An 18,461-nucleotide genomic window follows, 5' to 3' on the forward strand; every position below is an offset into this window, starting at 1 on the left:
CACTCCGCAGCCGGCGCGATAAACACTCGGCGCTGAGCCGCCGCCGGTCTGCCGGGGTTGCTGACAGCACCTCCTGGCTAGAAGCCGGCCGAAGTGGCCGTGCGGTTAAAGGCGCTGCAGTCTGGAACCGCAAGACCGCTACGGTCGCAGGTTCGAATCCTGCCTTGGGCATGGATGTTTGTGATGTCCTTAGGTTAGTTAGGTTTAACTAGTTCTAAGTTCTAGGGGACTAATGACCTCAGCAGTTGAGTCCCATAGTGCTCAGAGCCATTTTGAACCTGGCTAGAATCCGATACGCAGCTGAATTATACAACAGCCGAGGCTGTTGCAGAAGGACGGCGACTTACAAACACTGTGAGTAAGTCACTGAACTCTAATAATGTTTAACTGGCGTCGTTGACGCTTCACAGGTTCCCAACAGCTATCTTGTCTCGCGTCTGACGCCCGACGCATTTTACAGTAATGACACATCTGGCATTAGCGACCTGCCCCGCAAAGGACGCAGGACAAGACAGGACCACACGGGCTCCGCCCCTCGAGACAACCCTCGGCTAGCTCGCCTCCCGCTCCTCCCCTCATTTAAAAGGGCTTATCATTAAACGGTGGCAAACGGAGAGCGAGGAGAGAGAGGAAACATAATTTACTGGACATTTTGATACACAAACAATCTTTAATGAAATTCTTGTCCTTCATTAATAACACATTATCCGGCGGCGGCGGTGGCGGCGGCGGCGGCGTGCCGACCTCTGGGGTATGCCGGGCCGGGCGGGCAGAATTTACAGCCCCGTGCCTCACGCCGTCCCGGCTGCCACGAAATAATTTCGGCGCCGCGGCAGAGCGGGGCCGTGCACAGTAGCAGATGGCTGGGGGGCGGAGACCAGCATCTCGCAGACCGGCCGCGCCCCCAGGCGCTGACCGGCAGCGGCGTCGCGTCGCCCCGGTGGTGTGGCATTCCACGGGCCGCCCGTCTCTCTGACTGACACTGTCCGCCCACAAATATATCGCGCTGGCGACGCCGCGCCCGCGGGACGGCAGCGCTGACGCTTTAAACGGCCGTGGAGGTCGTTCCAGCTATTCATTCCGCATTCCAGCGTCGCGGGCTTCACTGCAGAATCGATACCCGCTTTAATGAACACTCCAGTCCTTACGTGGCGCAGTGTTTAGTGCCACCACTAAAAGAAAAATAAACTTGAGCATCGCAACGTTTAGAATGCACGTCTTTTTTCCGCTCCTGCGCTTACTGTTTTCAAAACACAGAAACAATCATTTCACAAGACACTAAAGAACTGCAGTATTTGAACGTATTTTCCCATAGATGTACCGCAGAGCAAAACTGGGCTCTACATTCTACAGGATCCGGCACAAAGACCTCCCGTATTTGGAAAGGCCAATGACTTGTGGGAGCACTAAAGCGGTGGGTGTATACATCTACAGCGGTGTACGTGCCATTCTCAGTACGAGCAATGGCTTGCGTAGGCGAGCATCGTGTTGTTCGTAAAACCGATTCTGTGATACACAAACTACTCGAGTTTGTGTATCGAACTATGAAGCATCGGGTTATGCACTGAAATTAAAATCTACTGGCCGACCTCGGACTAAAACAAACCCAGGAAATGTTGCGCGTGTGAGAGCGTCTGTCCAGCAATTACCAAAGCATTGAGCACTTAAACACGAAACTGGCCTGGGAATGTTTGACAGGAGTGTAAGAAGAATCCTGCACCCATAGAAATATCACTGAACGACTCGTAGTTCGGGAAATACGACGTCATAAACGTTATGATGCGTGAAGAACTAGTTTTCGCTCATAACGTAGTGCAAATTACCCAACCTCTGCTCATCAACCAGTGTTTGATAATGACGGCATTAGCGACTCTGAACATAATTTCAAACCTTCTCTATACTTTCTCTCGCTTAGATGCTTAACGTCAAAAATTTAAATCATTTGTAAATCAATCATAAGTTTGAAGCTATTTTATACACAGGAATTCGATTCATTACAGAATCAAGTATTTAATGACATGAAATTAACGTAGGGATAATGGCGTCGTGATGTTAATAAAAATTACAATAGTCAAACGTTCTAAACCATGAATTTGACGATAATAGAACTAAAAATGCTATAGCTAGTGTTGGGAAGAAAGGTCAATTTGGAAGAGTACTTAAACATCGAAGCGATTCTACTGTGTATGAGATCCTTCATCCCCGCAGTTTATCATTCCAGTGATCATGCTAAAGAAATCAAACGTTGGATTTAATATCTGAATTTTCAAAACTTTCCAAATGTTTCTACGACTATAATTCGATATTATCGGTCTGCAACAAAAGTGGTTCAAATGGTTCTGAGCACTATGGGACTTAACTTTTGAGGTCATCAGTCCCCTAGAACTTAGAACTACTTAAACCTAACTAACCTAAGGACATCACACGCATCCATGCCCGAGGCAGGATTCGAACCTGCGACCGTAGCGGTCACGCGGTTCCAGACTGTAGCGCCTAGAACTGCTCGGCCACCCCGGCAACAAAAACGCACACGGTTTGTCGGCCAAGACAGAACTGGCAGTCTGGCGACCGTGACAGTATAAGAAGTCCAGCGTTGCTCGCAAAGCGCGGCGACGTCTCCAAAAACTCTGGTGCGCTGTCAGCCGAGGATCGTGATGGTGGGACGGTGGGCGGAGGCCTCGCTGCGGCTGATCGGATCAGCCGCGTCGCGCACGGAAGTGGCGCCCCGGCCGGCCACACGCATCGCGAGGTGTCGCTTAATTAGGCCTGCGGGCCACACCTCGCATCACGCCAAGGAGACATTAGGGCCGGGCGGTTCCGACAGGCGCCGCATCACTGATTGCCTCGCTGCTGATGCCCGCCCAATTATCCGCTGCGTGCTCCAATTCAATCCACTCTCGGCCACCGTGTTTTAAAAAATCGCCCTCACACTTTATTAAGCACGCTTTAATACGCGCCGGCGGGAAGGGATACGGTGCAGACATATAGCCGGTAACGAAAAGCTGAATAACACAGCACTAACAACATATGCACTCCAGTTCTCACGTAATGTAGTGAAGCAGCAGGTTTCCATCGAGATAATTAATAATAATGATTGGAAATAGAAGTCTGCCTCAATAGCTGAGTGGTCAGTGTGGCACAATGCAACGCAAGGAAGCTGGTTTCGATTTCCGGTTGGATCGGTGATTTTTTCCTCTCGGAAACTGGGTGTTGTGTTGTCTTCATCAACATATCATGTACATCGACATGCAAGTCGCTGAAGTGGTGTCAACTTAAAAAAAAAAAAAAAAAAAAAAAAAAAAAAAAATACTTGCAACAGGCGACCAGTCAACCCGACGGGAGGCCTAGCCATTTACATTTCATAGGAAATAGAAAACAAAGGAATACATTTGTCTCAGGTGTTTCGTATACAACCCTAGTCTCTGATATCAATTACAATAGTCCTGATACCCATTACAATAAATATTATAGGAAAAGAAGGGGGCTACATAGGGAAGAGACTCTCCAATTATCTTTCTGAAGGCACCGCCCCTGAAATGATATTGACAAACTACAGGATATCCAAAAGGACGGGACAGAACCTCTCTCCATAGAAATAAATTCAGTCAAGAAAGATCGCGGCCGGCATTACTCACTGATGGTAAAAGATACTGCCTTAGTTCTTTCACAGCCGAACACAGGAAACCTTTGTCCTTCATGCAATGGCCAAGAAAGCATAAGTTTATTTTGAATTCTTGACTGAGATACACAAGAAACGGCAGGAGTGCAGCTTACGCGTCGCGTTTATCAAAGATGTTTAATGCCGACTGCTAAACGTTGGTTCATCGACAAAAATGAAGATTGGATACTGCGGGGAGGTCAACGATCCGAAGCATCGCAGCAAACCTTTGCAGCGACTGAGAAAAGGAGAAAGGTGTGCAGGTACTGGATTTGCCCTCACAGTCGCCTGACGCTAATCCTATTGAAAATGTATGGTCTTACATAGAAAAGAAATTGCAAGGAGAAGAGATCACTTTGAAATACCTGTCGACGCAAAATCGACGCATTTGGAGGTCTCTTTCAGGTGAATACGCGGAATAGGCCCCTACTTGGTTTCAAGCCTTTCTCGGAGGTGACGAGCAATCATCGTCGGTGCGGGTGATTGGACGTTTATTAATTGTAATTGTATTTTTCTTTGTTAATATATGATGTGTGTACATGTTTTCGTTTGTTGTCAAACACATTTTTCTACTGATTAACCTGACCACGATCTTACTCAACAGGTTGTGTACTTTCACTGCCTGAGCCAGTGCGCCACTTTGGATGAAGAGTATATACTGTAATCCGTTTAAATTGTGCCATTGTTTCACTAAAACTTAAAAGTTTTGATTTTTTTCTTCTCAAGTATGACTACAGTAGAAGAAAATGGGTAGATTTCAGAGATGAAACAGTGAAGGCAGCGGAGGATCAAGCAGGTAAAAAGAGGAAAGCTAATAGAATTATTGGGAAAGAGGGGAGATACTGAATTTAACTGATGAAACGAGAAAATATAATAATGCAGTAAATGGAGCAGGCGGAAAGGGATACAAACGTCTCAAAACTGAGCTCGACAGGAAGTGCAAAATGGCTAACAGGGATCGCTAGAGGACAAATGTAAGGATATCACTAGGGGTAAGATAGATGCTGCCTACACGAAAATTAAAGAGGGCTTTGGATAGAAGAGAACCACCTGTATGAACATCCAGAGCTCAGATGGAGAACCAGTTCTAAGCAAAGAAGGGAAAGCAGACAGGTGGAAGGAGTATGTGGAGGGCCTATACATGGGCGATGTACTTGAGGGCAATATTATGGAAATGGAAGAGGACGTATGATATGCCAGAAGAATTTGACAAAGCACTGAAAGACTTAAGACGGAACAAGACACCAGGAGTAGACAAAATTCCATTAGAACTTTTTACAGCCTTGGGAGAGGCAGCCATGACAGAACTTTTCCAACTGGTGAGTAAGATGTATGAGACAGCCGTAGTACCCTCAGACTTCAAGAAGAATATAATAATTCCAATTCCAAAGAAAGCAGGTGCTCACAGGTGTGAAAATTACCGTACTGTCAGTTTAATAAGTCACGGTTACAAAATACTAACACGAATCCTTTAGAGAAGAGTGGAAAACCTGGTAGACCTTGTCTAAGATCAGTTCGGATTCCCGAAAATGTTGGAACACGTGAGGCAATACTGACCCCACAACTTCTGCTAGAAATTAGGTTATGGAAAGGAAATACTACGTTTATAGCATTTGTACACTCAGACAAAGCTTTTGATAATGTTGGCTGGAATACTCTCTTTCACATTCCAGAGGTGGCAGGGGTAAAAAACAGGGAGCGAAAGGCTATTTACAATTTGTACAAAAACCAGATAAGGGAAGCAGTGATTGAGACGAGAGTGAGACAGGGTTGCAGCCTATCCCCGATGTTATTCAATCTGTATATTGAGCAAGCAGTACAGGAAACGAAAGAAGAATTTGGAGCGAGTATTTAAGTCCATGGAGAAGAAATAAAAACTCTGAGGTTGCCGATGATATTGTAATTCTGTCAAGGGCAGCAAAGGACATGTAAGGGCACTTGAGCGGAATGGACAGTGTCTTGAAAAGAGGATAAAGGATGAACATCAACAAAATCAAAACCAGGATAATGGAATGTAGTCGAATTGAGTCGGGTGATGTGGAGGGAATTAGATTAGGAAATGAGACACTTAAAGTAGAAAAGGAGTTTTGCCATTAGGGGAGTAAAATAACTGATGATGGTCGAAATAGAGAGGATATAAAATGTAGACTGGCAATGGCAAGGAAAGCGTTTCTGAAGAAGAGAAATTTGTTAACATCGAGTATAGATTTATGTGTCAGGAAGTCGTTTCTGAAAGTATTTGTTTGCAGCGTAGCCATGTATGGAAGTGTATCATGGACGATAAATAGTTTAGACAAGAAGAAAATAGAAGCTTTCGAAATGTGGTGCTACAGAAGAATGCTGAAGATTAGATGGGTAGACCACATAACTAATGAGGAGGTATTGAATAGAATTGGAGAGAAGAGAAATTTGTGGCACAACTTGACTTGGTAGGGCATATTCTGAGGCATCAAGGGATCACCAATTTAGTACTGGATGGCAGCGTGGAGGGTCAAAATTGTAGAGGGAGTCCAAGAGATGAATACACTAAACAGATTCAGAAGGATGTAGGTTGCAGTAGGTGCTGGGAGATGAAGAAGCTTGCACAGGTTAGAGTAGCATAGAGAGCAGCATCAAACCAGTCTCGAGACTGACGACCACAACAACACCACCACCAACAACGACTACGGAGTGATTCGATCAGCCATGTAATTCCTGAACGCATATACCGAGCTTCTGAGCCCCGGTGAATGTTTTGTATCTCACCTGTGTAAGAACCTCTTATTTCACCTTCTTTTTATCCTTCTCCTCCCCTTCCTTCTTCTTCACAGTGATCTATTCGTAAAAGAATGAAATCAATTCTAGTATATTCCACTTAAAAATTATAACGAAACTTGAGTTACCTGTCGATAGCACAAAGGAGGATATCTCGCATTTCAGTAGGGGCCACACGTCAATTAGCTGACAATCATTTTTAATGGATTATGCATCAGGGCTCCTCATGGAATCATCAGCGTGCAACGAATATCCGTCCTAGTTATGCGACGATGATATGTATAGGGACAATTTCTATATTTTTTATTCCACAGAAAATAGAAATTAAAATGCTCTTTGTTTTAATATACAGGGTGCTCAAAAAAGGTGACACATATTGCTACATATGATAGTATGCGTCAATTCCGTAAGAAAAATTCCTATAATAATCTGTCTGAAAAAACAATACCTGTTGCGATGTAGGCCGTTGAAGATCCGCAGTCCACAGCCTGCATTTTATTTACAGATGATGCAATATGCAAAAGATACGGCGTAGTAAATTGCCAGAACACGTTTATGTTGGGAGATGCAAATTCTCGAGCAATCACTGAGATGAGGCACTCGATTGCTTCAGTATCAATGCAATGGGAGGGATAGTCGTTGACAGATTCATAGGCCCTTACACTTTAGCAGACAGATTAAAAAGGTGCTGTGTATCGCAGATTCCTGCGCAATGAATTACTTGCACTACTGAAAATGTTGCCCTCGCAGAAAGACCACGACTGTAGTTTATACATGATGGGGACCATCCCATTTTCTGTAGATCGCGCGGAAATACCTCACCGCAACATTTCATGGGCGATGGATTGCTCCAGGAAGTCCGTAAGCATTGCCTCCCGTTCGCTGCACCTAAATCGACTCGATTTCTGGCTATGCGAACATTTAAAGGGAAAGGTATACGTCCAACCCATCAACAATGTGCAGACGTTACAGGAGCCTGTGACCAATGGTTGTGGCGAAGTCCGACCGGATCTGAAGAGTGCGTGGTTCACTGCCAAGAAGGCCTGAAGGATGTGTCAGGATGGCGTAGTAACCACCTGCACCACTGCCTGTAGTGTCTCTTCTACGTATATTTAGTTTACAGAACTTTCAAGCAATGAAATACAGATGTTAAGGTGCGTAAAACTGATGAACATATAAAAGAATGAAAGCGTGTTAATCCACAGTAGCTATATTTATTAAAGTCCTTGTAGATTCGCACTACCAGTTCCACAACATTTTCAATTGCATCTTCTGGTGCCTCTACTGCTGTTACACGTAGTTATTGTAGTTTACGATTGACAAAGTGTAATGGCCGACGCCGACCCGCAGTACCCAACCGACTGTGAAAATTACACAATGATAAACGAGCTTTCATTCAGCTACTTGTTTTACCGGCTTTAACACCAACTTGAAAGTTCTGTAAATTACGTATATGTAATGTAGCAGTCATTACCCTTTGTTTAAAATTATCTGTATTTGTTCGAAGAGATTTCGGGATTGCAGCCGGTCGTCGTAAACTTCGCTCCGCGATACTTCAACCGGACATATGCCATTCACCTTCAGGTGAACCACCGAAGTCTACGATGGCTCACGTGAAGACGACATATAGGTGTCCAGAGGACTGAAGTTAACGACGACCGGCTGCAATCCCGAAATCTCTTGGAAAATTTAATTCGCCGGGAAAATTTTACATTTCACATTATCTGTATTCCTACACGGTAGACGAATGGGAATGAGAGAAATGATTGGCCGTATCTTAACACGTACCGTTCTTCTAGTCGGCCTCCGTAGCTCACTGATCAGCGTGTCTGGGCTGCTATACACTACTGGCCATTAAAATTGCTACACCAAGAAGAAATGCAGATGATAAACGGGTATTCAATGGACAAATATATTTTACTAGAACTGACATGTGATTACATTTTCACGCAATTTGTGGGCATAGATCCTGAGAAATCAGTACCCAGAACAACCACCTCTGACCGTAATAACGGCCTTGATACGCCTGGGCATTGAGTCAAACAGAGCTTGGTTGGCGTGTACAGGTACAGCTGCCCATGCAGCTTCAACACGATACCACAGTTCATCAAGAGTAGTGATTGGCGTATTGTGATGAGCCAGTTGCTCGGCCACCATTGACCAGACGATTTTAATTGGTGAGAGATCTGGACAATGTGCTGGCCAGGGCAGCAGTCGAACATTTTCTTTATCCATAAAGGCCCGTACAGGACCTGCAACATGCGGTCGTGCATTATCCTGCTGAAACGTAGGGTTTCGCAGGGATCGAATGAAGGGTAGAGCCACAGGTCGTAACGCATCTGAAATGTAACGTCCACTGTTCAAAGTGCCGTCAATGCGAACAAGAGGTGACCGAGACGTGTAACCAATGGCACCCCATACCATCACGCCGGGTGATAGCCAGTATGGCGATGACGAATACACGCTTCCAATGTACGTTCACCGCGATGTCACCAAACACGGATGCGACCATCATGATGCTGGAAGCAGAACCTGGATTCATCCGAAAAAATGACGTTTTGCCATTCGTGCACCCAGGTTCATCGTTGAGTACACCTTCGCACGCGCTCCTGTCTGTGACGCAGCGCCAAGGGTAACCGCAGCCATGGTCTCCGAGCTGATAGTCCATGCTGCTGCAAACGTCGTCGAACTGTTCGTGCAGGTAGTTGTTGTCTTGCAAACGTCCCCATCTGTTGACTCAGGGATCGAGACGTGGCTGCACGATTAGTTACAGCCATGCGGGTAAGATGCCTATCATCCCGACTGCTAGTAATACAAGGCCGTTGGGATCCAGCAAGGCGTTCCGTATTACCCTTCTGAACCCACCGAGTCCATATTCTGCTAACAGTCGTTGGATCTCGACAACGCGAGCAGCAATGTCGCGATACGATAAACCGCAATTGCGATAGGCGACAATCCGACCTTTATCAAAGTCGGAAACGTGATGGTACGCATTTCTCCTCCTTACACGAGGCATCACAACAACGTTTCACCAGGCAACGCCGGTCAACTGCCGTTAGTGTATGAGAAAACGGTTGGAAACTTTCCTCATGTCAGCACGTTGTAGGTGTCGCCACCGGCGCCAACCTTGTGTGAATGCTCTGAAAAGCTAATCATTTGCATGTCACAGCATCTTCTTTCTGTCGGTTAAATTTCGCATCTGTAGCACGTCGTCTTCGTGGTGTAGCAATTTTAATGGCCAGTTGTGTACATTCCTGATACTATCTCACTGTTGCGATGTCAACTCAGGGGCTACTTGAGTGGTAAGTAACAGCTCCAAGGTCAAGGGAGCCGACAACGGCCGGGACAGCGATGTGCTGACCCTCTGCCCCTCCATACCGCATCCGCATTATGTCTCTGGCCAAGGATGACAAGACGGACGATATGTCCCTATTGGCTCTTCGGGACAGAGCACGGTGCTGGTTTCCGGGCGCATCATTATGGGCACTTTTCTTCCAGTTTTAAAAAATACTACGTTCTGGAGGAATATGTGACAATTTTTTAACCACCTTACATATGATTCCCAGCTCTTTAAATGTGGTCGTTGTTGGTTTAACTTCTGTGGTTTTGTGCCAGCAATCATTAAGAAGACTCATTGGTTCAAATGGCTCTGAGCACTGTGGGACTTAACATTTGAGGCTATCAGTCCCCTAGGACTTAGAACTACTTAAACGTAACTAACCTAAGGACATCGCACACATCCATGCCCGAGGCAGGATTCGAACCTGCTACCATAGCGGTCGCGCGGTTCCAGACTGTAGCGCCTAGACTCACTTGACAGGAGACTCAAATAACAGCGGTTTATCACTGCAGGGCCAGTAAAACCACAACTAATTTAGCACCCAGCGTTGGGCCCACTCAAGTAAACGTTACAATGTTTTTTTTCGCTGCTACTGCCCGTCCCAAGTAAGCGACAGGTACGTCGATAGGCGCGACGGACGGATACAGAGGCCGCACAGGGTAAAGGGAGCGCTCGGCGTAGGCGTGGCGGAAGCCGCCGCCCCTCACACTCACTCTCACGCCCCCCCCCACCCCCCTTCCCTCGCAGGCCCAGTAATTGCGGCGGACGACAATAATCGGGCCGTATTTATGCGTCACCTTGGAGAAACACTCCCCGTGCCGTTAATACCGAGTGTAATCCCCCAGCCGGCGTGTCTCATTACGCGCTGCCGTCTTCGGCGTGGGTGCCCACCAACCGCCGGAGCAGGAGGAGCAGAAACGGCCCGCGGGCAGCCAGCCAGTACTTGTCGCGCCTCCTGCCGGCTGACAGCCTAACGGCGAGCACCAGCCTTCCCCAGGCTTCTGGGCTGGTTCATGCCGTACGACGCCTGGCACCCGCGCTCCATCCCTCACACGTGTTTCTTTGGCCATGCTGTTCACCAGCGTGCGGTAACAATGGCTGAAATATATGAAGCTACAAATTTCATCCAGTAACTACTTCTATTCCTATTTTTTTGCCAATCACTTTCTTCCCAGCTGTTCCTGGGTAGGTAATAGCCGCAGTTGTTATCTGTAAGGCGAAACAATACATCCTAGAAGAATGCTGGTCGCCACGACAGTCTTCGGTAAAATAATCATCCGATTCGACCTTCGCATTCATATTACTCCGAGAAGTGCCTTCACTTCTTGCGATGATAAATCTTTCAATCTTTTATTTTTTTAGTGGAGTCACCTTTTGTACTGCCTCTGGGCGAAAACATTCGAATTCCATTATTGGTCGAGCGGTATGTGAAGAAACGAGAATCTTAGTTCAGGGGCAGACTACGGTAACTTCATGAAAGTCACCATCAGTATCAAGATAAACTTACTTACTTACGATCCACGTCACATTATCATCGCTTTCCTCATCTTCGGGTACTTAAGATTCACTTGGGCGTACATCACGGGGAGGGGGGAGGGAGGGAGGGAGGGAGGGGAGGGGAGGGGAGGGGAGGGGAGGGGAGGGGAGGGGAGGGAGGGAGTGAGGGAGAGAGAGTGAGGGAGGGAGCATCACTTGCGCATTTCTGGGTAGATTCGCTACTACTGTACAATCCTGCGCTATGTGAGTCGGTACAAAACGAGGAAACATGTTGGACTGCCTGCGAAAGCAGACTAAGGGAAAGGATAAAATTTCAACTGAGATTATTTGATGAATTATTTTTAATCTTTTATTTTCTTACCACAAGAATTACACCATTGCACAATGCAATTACCGATTCACCCAGCCGCTGGTCGGTATCACCATACTGTCTTCAGATGAAATAGAGGACACATCAAGAATCATAATACAGGGCTACTATAATTGATTGGCAACGGCCTTGCCGCAGTGGATACACCGGTTCCCGTCAGATCACCGAAGTTAAGCACTGACGGGCGTAGCCGGCACTTGGATGGGTGACCATCCAGCCGCCATGCGCTGTTGCCATTTTTCGGGATACACTCAGCCTCGTGATGCCAACTGAGGAGCTACTCGACCGAATAGTAGCGGCTCCGGTCAAAGAAAATCATCGAACGACCGGGAGAGCGGTGTGCTGACCACACGCCCCTCCTATCCGCATCCTCAACTGAGGATTGGATGGCCTGAAGACGGAGAGCTTGCTTTTGCTATAATTGATTCATTCGTTTTCAGAGCCCTATATTTTCCAAAGTATTAGATGTACAAATATGACTTACGAACGAACAGAACCGTAAACTCACAGTTTGTGTTGTGTTCATCGGCTGGTGTTGCTACTGCGGTGTCTTGACAAAATGACATCATCAAAGGAAGAAAAGATTTTTTGTGTGTTAGAAAGTACGAGATTTTTATCTGTTCTAACATTGCAGTGTACATTCTGTGCATTCGGAAACAATGATGCAAAAGAACCGCCATGTAAGCAGGGCTTTGTGCGTTGGCGTCGACAATACCGGTCGACCAAGTGTGCCATCTGCAACCGTGGAGAGGATGAGAGTAGTCCTTAAAATTCAACGGTATGCACAAGCTACGAACTTTTGAATACTGTATCCAAATATGTGGAAGATTCTGCGACGTACCTTCTACAGCTTGTGAAACATTAAAAGTAGGAGATTATGGCCGGCACCTTCCATTTTGCATCAGAATGCAAGAAGCACTTGAGGATGAATATTTCGTCTCCAACCTGATATTCAGCGACGAAGCACCCTTCCATTTACCTGGGAAGGATAATCGTCACAACGTAAGAAAATGAGACGCTGAGAACACCCACTCATGAAATTGCGACGCATGAACGAGATTCGCCGAACGTTAATGTTTTCTGTGCACTATTGCAGAAGAAACTGTATAGGCCTTTTCTCTTCTGTGAGAAGACTGTGACAGGTACCTCTTACCTTGATATGTTGTAAATGTCGTTTCCACCAACTGATTGCTGATTCTGAGAATTTCATCTTCCAACAAGACGGAGCACCACCTCACTGGAGAATCGATGTTCGTCGCTACCTTAAAAAAAGAACTTCCGTATCGTTGAATGTGGCAGAGTCGTGAAGATGATGGGGCTCTATTCCCCCCCCCCCCCCCCCTTGTGACATATTACGGACTGTGCTTAAGTACCTCCACTACCAAGAACATTGGAACAGCTCAGAGAAACCATCAATGCTGCTGTGATGACTATTGACAAGGTGTTGCCACATAAAGCATGGAACGAATCTGACTGCCGCTTGGACCTGTGTCGTGCGACCCAAGGAGCACTCGTGGAACATTTGTAAAGCGCAAAATGCGAACTTGGTGAATTCACAGCTCTGCTCATCTGCCAGTTATACCTGTACATGTAATACTTTGATAAATACAGATATCTGAAAACGAATTAATAATTTATAGTAGCCCCGTACATTTCCAACGTAAATACAGGTACCAGAATGAGGAACAGGATTCCAAAGTACGAGGAAAATGATTGCCATCCTCTCTTTGACCATTGCTGCATGAATACATTCACGAAATGACATTATGACACTACTCTGAATTGATGTCACGAATGCCACCTTCTGCTTGGAATACAATGAATTCGACCGTGAGAGACTGACTTAGAATTTCGATTCGATTCCTGTACCAGTCAGTGAATGTGGAAACAAGGTGGGTGACGGAGAAACGAGAATGTTTGGAGGGCGGTTTCCACCAGCCATGCCGTGTCATCAGCTCAGGTTACTTAGTTATTTCTCTCAGAAGCACCGGATACGATGACAGCACGGGGACTGTCAGTAATGAAACGAAATATTCAGCCAAGAAAAGTAATTACAGTGGATCAAAGACCAGTAATTGAGTCGGCCGCCGTGTTTCATCCTGCGCACGCCACGGAAAGAAATTATGGGCCCATTTTCCTTGCGCGGAAGGTGATAGCGAGGAGGATGCGTGACCGGCCAGCGGCGGTGGCGTGCTCCCGGGAGATTGGGCCGTTTTATACGGCGCCCTCTGTCCCTCTTACTCATCCTTTTCAGGCGCTGCGCCCGAGATACTTGTCGCCGACAACGAGGACGGCGCGCCGAGGCGAGGCGGTGTCATCGGCCACGCAAATAGCAGTATACATCACTGCCCAACGCGAACAAAACAACAAAACCGAGCGAAAGGCACATCACAGTGTCATCCGCACCTGGCACCGTCTATAGCGGACTTCCACTGTGCGACCAATACTGGCAACACGATTAAATCGAACAAACGACAGGCTATCTCCTGAGATGAAGGGCCTTATCTATGAGGGGTAGTAATTAAATTTTAATTAGCACTTAGAAAATATAAAAACACGTAACTGAATTTTGTTTGTTTGCAGATGTAAGTCTGGAGACCTGGGTAACACTGAGAACTTTAGAACTGCCCCACGCACAACATTTTTAAGACACAGTTGCCTTCCGCATACTAGAGTGTCATTTCGAAACAAGTGCGCATGGTATTTTTCTGCCGTCAACTTTGAATACTTTTTTCCGCCTCCTCGAACGCAAAATGCATAACATGAAAGACGCTAAGTCATATGATGAAGTTACAGCTTATATTATGTACGTCCGCATACACCGTAAACTGAACCAGATACAAAAAAGTAAGCTTTTTATCTATGGAATTTAGAAAAAAATTATGATCTTACGAGAAAGAATATAATTAAAACGGAATGGCAATCGATACGGTGTGAAAGAGGATTTCCGCGAAATAACTGGTTTCGGCGTCTTTTTTAGCACTTTTTCATTGATATCGTTTGGGAATGTTTCACCACGATAATTGATAAGTGCTGTTGTAATGAGGTGTTCAGTTCGTGAGACATCGAAAGTCAGGTAAAACTGCACGAAGTTCAATTGCTCATGTGTTGATCCATTTATGAAATATTTTGGACGGGAAAGGGTGTTAAGGGCAGACTGAATGGTTGAAGTCCAATTTTTGACAAGGAATCTGCAGCCCAGGATAAACTCCTGCGTCACTGCACGCAGCGGAAGGTCACGAACGCCACTTAACTGAACCAATGTTCAGTCTAAGACAAGAACCCACGAAGGAATTATCCGAATGCATTGGAAATCCACAGATGTGTTGTACATGTAAGGGGACTGATGACCTCAGCAGTTAAGTCCCATAGTGCTCAGAGCCATTTGTTGTACATGTACAGACAAACAAATGATCATCATTTAAAAAAATGGGTGATTTCTTCAAGAGGATGAGCTTCACTATTAGAGCAAATAAATAACGCGTTCGTCCCCCTCTGGCCCTAATACAAGGTTTGGCAGACTTGGCACTGACAGAGTTGCTGGATATCCTCGTGAGGGATAGCGTGCCGAATTATGCCCAACTGGCACGTTAAATCGTCAAAATCACGTGGTGGTTAGAGAGCTCTGCCCATAATGCTCCAAAAGCTATCAACTGGGGAGAGGTCCGGCGACTTCACTGGCCAAGGTAGGATTTGAAAAGCACGAAGAAAAGCAGTAGAAAGTCTCGCATTGCGCGGGCGATTATTATCTTGCTGATGTGTAAACTCAGGAGGATGGCATGTCATCAAGGGAAATAAAACGGGGTAGAATATCGACGACTTACCGCGGATGACAACCAAAGGAGTCCTGTTATGAAAAGAAATGGCACCTCAGATCATCACTCCCGGATGTCGGGCCATACGGCGGGCGGCAGTCACATTGGTATCCAGGTGCTGTTCGGGCATCTCCAGACACATCCACGCTGGTCATCGGGGCTCAGTTCGAAGCAGGACTCATCACAGAAGACAATTCTACTCCCATCAATGAGATTACAGGCCGAAGAAGTGTCTGGAGACGTCCCGGACGGCGGTAGGGTACCAATCTGACTGTCACCCGCCAACCAAGAGTGATGGTATGGGATGTAATTTCTCTTCAGAGCAGCATCCCTTCGCTTGTCATTCGTGGAACCTTACACCACAGCGGTAAGTCGACAATGTTCACTCCGTTCTGTTCCTCTAGATGGCAAGCCGTCATGGGATTATATTTCAACAAGACAATACACGCCTCCGCACGGTGAGAGTTTCTACGGCTTGTCTTCGTGCTTGTCAAACCCTACCTTGGCTAGGAAGGTCTCCGAATCCTTCTCAATGGAGAACGCCTCGATCATTAAGGGCAGAGCCCTCCAGCCAGCTCGGCATTTTGACGATCTAACGCGCCAATTGGACAGAATTCGGCACGATAGCCCTCAGGAGGACAACCAACAGCTCCATCAATCAATGGCACGCCGAATAACTGCTTTCATAAGGGCCAGAGGTGGACCAATGCGTTATTGACTTGCACAATTTGTGAAGATCTTTCTCTTGAATAAAGCGTCCAATTGTTCAGAAACTGTAATGATTTGTCTGTCTGTGCATGTAAATCACATCTATGGATTTCCGTCCCATTCGGATAATCTTTCAGGGTGCGCCATTATTTTCAGTGTATTCACTTGTCCAGACTGCTCTTTTATTGTAAAAATGCGAAAAGTGCTTGTACATACGAAGAATTTTAGATACTGAACACAGAATTTTGTTTACAAAAGCCGTGCAAAAATGGTTCAAATGGCTCTGAGCACTATGGGACTCAACTGCTGAGGTCATTAGTCCCCTAGAACTTAGAACTAGTTAAACCTTACTAACCTAATGACATCACAAACATCCACGCCCGAGGCAGGATTCGAACCTGCGACCGTAGCGGTCTTGCGGTTCCAGACTGCAGCGCCTTTAACCGCACGGCCACTTCGGCCGGCAAAAGCCGTGCAAATGGCTGGCCACGACATACTACTCATTTCAGTAGTATATCGCCCGGATGTGTTCCTTCATTTGCTTCAAATTTTTGCGCAATCTCCTTGCGGCTGCACTGGAGCCCTCGCAGTTTCTGGCTTCTGGTAGAGCGTAAGAACACATATGTCCTTAACTGCTTGCCCAATGCCAGTGACTTGGTCACTGCGTAACGATGAAGTTCACGGTCAAAAACCAGCCGTGTACTAAAACGCCACGACCGACAACCCTTCAGTAACGCGAGTAGTCTAGTTTCTTCTGCATCGAGGTGTTAGTAAGTGGCCGCGTACGTTGTACACGCATCGATGCGGCCAAGAGTGAGATCGAAGAATATCTGCTTGACAATTGCAATAATGGTGGAATGTGTGTGTGTGTGTGTGTGTGTGTGTGTGTGTGTGTGTGTGTGTGTTGCAGGATTCTGCAGGTGTTTTGTCCGCGGCTGGTGGCTGGTACACGCTCGCCCTCGCCGCTTGCAGACTAGTTCGCCAGAATTTCACGAGTGCACAGGCGTCTCGGCAGCTCCTCTGCGGCCGAGGACAATTCGCCAGAGTTTGTCTTTGGGCGGGCTGATAGCCATGCATTAATCGCGTAACGGCGCTCTGCCCACCGCTGAGGAATAGCCAATGTCTTGAGAGTCTTCGCGCCTAAACAAGCAAACTTCGCACCTGCTACTTCCCTATCCCATCACAACTTGGATAACTAGCTTATCTTGAACCTCAGCCGGGCCCATAAACAAACTTTAAGGTGGCCGCGCTGCAGCACTCGCCGGAACTTGAGGTCGCCGCCGATACCGCGCATTAACTTTCGATTTATCGCGCGCCCAGCCACTGCCGACGAGGTGACGCAATATTTGCGCTTTCCTCGCTTGTTTCCCAAGTAATCAGTTCACTTCAAAGGCTTCTAACAAGCGGAAAATACTCGGCGATCATCTGTCAGAGGTGGTTCGCCTCGATGTTCAGAGATAAAAAATTAGTGGTAACAGCGACATTGTGATATGTAAAGTGAAGACCATAGCTTGCCTGAAAGACACCGGTCAACCAGTCAAATTACGAGGTGAAAAAAATAAATAAATAAATAAAAATAAAAAAAGATTAATTAACTTATGCAGGGAAAAGTGTAGTTCCAGGATCTCTTAGAATACCGCATTTGTTTTAACCGTTCTTCGACTAGTATGATGGTGGCGACCTCTTCCTACCTTCGGCTCCGAAAACCCTTATCGATGATGTTTCGTTAAATGGTTCGCACGCTGACACTTGTTGATGGCCCAGCACTGAAATATGCAGCAATATGCGGAAGGGTTGAACTTCTGTTACGTTGAACGATCCTCTTCAGTCGTCGTTGGTCCCGTTCTTGTAGGATCTATTTCCGGCCGCAGCGATGTCGGAGATTTGATGTTTTACCGAATTCCTGACATTCCGGCACACTCGTGAAATCGTCGTACGGGAAAATCCCCGCTTCATCGGTATCTCGGAGAGGTCGTGTCCCGTCGCTCGCGCGCCGATTACAACTCCATGCTCAAACTCACTTAAATCTTGATAACCTGCCATTGTAGCAGTAGTAACCTATCTAACAACTGCGCCCGACACTTGCTGTCTCATATAGGCGTTGCGTACCGCAGCGTTGTCTTCTGCTTGGTTACATTATCTGTATATTCTGTGTATGAATACGCATACCTATACAAGTTTCTTTCGCGCCTGTGTGTGTACTTATATACCGTGTGGCGCTTCAGTAAACAAAAACGCGCGTGTTAGAACGATACGTTATGTCAAATTTTCAAATCAAGGGTGCAGAACTTTCGGAAATTTACGATTTTGTACAAACGA

The 18,461-nt window shown here is 46.4% G+C and overlaps 1 protein-coding gene and 1 pseudogene across 1 annotated transcript in view; one reads left to right on the forward strand and one right to left on the reverse strand.

Moving 5' to 3' along the window:
- Window positions 1–18,461, reverse strand: part of LOC126202982 (nuclear pore complex protein Nup88) — a 559,713-nt gene that overhangs the window by 344,642 nt on the left and 196,610 nt on the right. The window lies entirely within an intron of this gene.
- LOC126204788 (5S ribosomal RNA) lies at window positions 11,739–11,855 on the forward strand (annotated as a pseudogene).

This window comes from Schistocerca nitens, chromosome 9 (assembly GCF_023898315.1).
Source record: "Schistocerca nitens isolate TAMUIC-IGC-003100 chromosome 9, iqSchNite1.1, whole genome shotgun sequence".
Classification (NCBI taxonomy): Eukaryota; Metazoa; Arthropoda; class Insecta; order Orthoptera; family Acrididae; genus Schistocerca; species Schistocerca nitens.